This window comes from Anneissia japonica, unplaced genomic scaffold (genome assembly GCF_011630105.1).
Source record: "Anneissia japonica isolate Jap-2015-1 unplaced genomic scaffold, ASM1163010v1 scaffold199_len4679917_cov187, whole genome shotgun sequence".
NCBI lineage: Eukaryota > Metazoa > Echinodermata > Crinoidea > Comatulida > Comatulidae > Anneissia > Anneissia japonica.
The window spans coordinates 2,801,902-2,804,979 of NW_022686322.1; positions in this window are offsets into that span (position 1 = coordinate 2,801,902).

Genomic DNA, 3,078 nt, shown 5'->3' on the forward strand with positions numbered 1-3,078 from the left:
ATATTCATAGGTTGGGCCAACGTGAAATTCCAATGTTGGTTTGACGTTACCTCTCCGACTAAATTTTGCAACCAAACACCAACGTCGTACCAACGTCAGATATCCGACCCCGACGCTTACCGACTCCTGCCAACGTTTACCAACGCTGGGCCAATGTCGCTTTGCTAGCTGGGCCTATATTTGCAAAAGTAATTTCGAAAAGATTCCAAAAAAGATTTGGGCTTCTTTCGAGATAGTCTTGCATATTCAGACTGACCTTATCCTTTATTATTATGATAGCGTGTCAGTATCGATACTATTTTATTGTACTAACCAGTGGCGGATCCAGGGGGGTTCAAGGGGTTCGGACAAACCCCCTCTGTAATGAAACATAACAAAATACTACTGGGTCCCGGCGGCTTGCAAAAGGCCTGCTCACCTACAATAGGCCCTACCTAGGCATAGGTTAGCAGATCGGACAAACTAGGCTTAGCCGGCCTAAAGCATTCAATTAGATACAATTAAAAACACTGTTTTTGGCTCGATGTCGTAATAATTTATGTACGAAAGTGTGTTTTTCAGGCCTATCGGTTCATTAATCTATAAGAAAGACTACGTATCCAACTACTCAATATTGTTGGAATATAGGCCTAATAATGTATTGATATGTTTGATTTTCTTCTATGGTATAGGCCTAAGAATGAGATAAAATCACCTGACTGTTTTTTAAGAGATTTAAATTATAGGTTATTCAAAGACACCAAAGAAGTCGGGAAAGCTCATTTCCGGTCAGGAATCAAAATTTTCCAGGGGGAGGACCCCACCCCCTTTAATTTTCGGGTTTTTGAGAAAAATTTTGAACCCCCGTCTTTCAAATCCTGGATCCTCCCCTGCTAACATGGTTAAAAGTTATAAAATATTAAACAAAATTCCACACTTCGATGCACCTCCCACGTTGTTGTGTGCCACTGTTAAAAAAATTTATTTTTGAATAAGTACCCTCAAGGGCGTCGATTCGTGGTTGAAAGTGGGGTGGGGGTGGCAAAATACGAAATAAGAAAGCCTTGGGCCGTAGGCCCAAGGCTTGGTTGGGGGCCAGGGGCTGCCCAGGTGAGGGTCCAGGGGGCGAAGACCCCCAGAAGGTCTGGCGCCTATAGCCTTTTATAAGTTGTATCTTATTGATTTTAAGGAATGCAGTAACATTTACTTCCACACTACATTTTCAAAATACAGTTGCGGATCCAGGAATTTGAAATAGAGCTGGGCCAAGGGAGGGACTTTTACAAATGGAGAGTGTAGACCACCTGAGCCCCACCATGGTTGGGGCTGAGGTAAGAAAATTTATAATTATGGCATCTCTAGTTGACCGGTAATGGCACTCTCAGACTAAATTTGAATGTAATTTTAATTTTTCTCCACTTGATGGATGGTGGGCCGGCTGGGCCCCTTGAATCTGCCACTGAAATACATAAAAAGTTTTTAAGATTATCCTGGTATAATCATAATTATACCCGCTTATATATTTCGTGCAAAATAACATTTATAAAAATAATGATTTATTATCTCCTGATTAGCTTGTGGCGTATTCGAACCATGAAAAACATAAGATAAACTTAAAACAGTCATTACTTTAGTCTCTTCGCACGTACAGTACTTTTAAAATCAATCAAGAGGATTTCCTTTTATCCTCTTTTTGAATTTCACTTTTGTGCAAGTATTGCGACTACACTATTGTGAGTCAAAATACTACCGTCAAATTTACGATCAAACGGTACCGTACTAAACATTAGTTAGCATTTTGATTTCACAAGCATAAGGTGATTTACTTAATTTATCATTATCAGTATCGGCTCTAAGAAAGCGAAATAGAGGGGGGAAAGGGGAACACTTTCACAATTTGGGAAACTACATCACCTCAGCCACACTATGGTTGGGGCTGAGGTAAGAAAATTTATGATTATGACACCTCTAGATGGCCAGAAATGGCACTCTGATTTAACTTCTAATTATAATTTTCCTTTCTTTTTCCATTTTTCTTTTTACAGTTTTGACTAAAATTTTTTTTTGGGGGGGGGGGGAAGCGGAGCCGGGTCGTCACGGCCCCACTTGAATCCGCTACAGATTATTATGATGTCATTTTCGAAATTACGTCAACGTAACACTGGCGTTTGTAAATTTGTGTTTAAATAAATCAAAATAGACAGACCTGTCTGTGTCAAAGGCTGTATAATTATTGTTTAATAACGGCTATATAAAATTCAATTGACTAGGCCTAACTATAATTTTGTTGAAATTAGAAAAAAACAGAAATCTACGTATGCAGATAATATTTAACACAGTATATACGTACGGGTCATAATAAACAGAAGGAATAAATCGATAGTAGAAAATGTGCACTTTCCGTTGCACCCATAAATTCGATGTAGTGGTTACTGAGATGGTTACTAAATGTACAAACAATTGTGTTTTTACTCGGTTTTGGTCCGGAAATACGCACCGCACTTGGAAAAGTGAACAGACAAAATTCATGACAGTCATGCGTAATTGTCATTCTTTCCATTCGCTTTGAAAAGTGGGGTTTTAAAATTTATAAGATTGGTCAAAAGTGGAGGGGGGGGGCAATTGATATCATGTCATCTCCCTACATTGAAAAGTGGGGAACGTGGCCCCCTGTACCCCACCGATCGACGCCCATACCCTACTAAGCCCTATGGTACGACCTACGTCGATGCTACAAGCACAGAAACGCTAAAAGAGTGGGAAAGATCAGTTGTCTCAAATCGGATTCGATATCCCAGCAAAGCCCCAGAGAGGTTCATTTTATAAGGGCATGTCCACGGACAGCGATTAATAGTTCCATTTAGGTTCAAGTTTAGATACATTAATACATTTTGAAAATATTACAAAAATTATATTATAAACACTAACATGAGTACTTGGTGGACGTCGACCGCGAAGCAATCTACAGATACTGAAGGGATAACGAGCACCAGAATAAGATAGAATAGATAACAGAAAGTTTGGGGAAGGCACAAAAACATTAGACCCTACCGCACAACTGTCGGGGGCGGACCCAGAAATTTTCAAACAGGGTGGGGT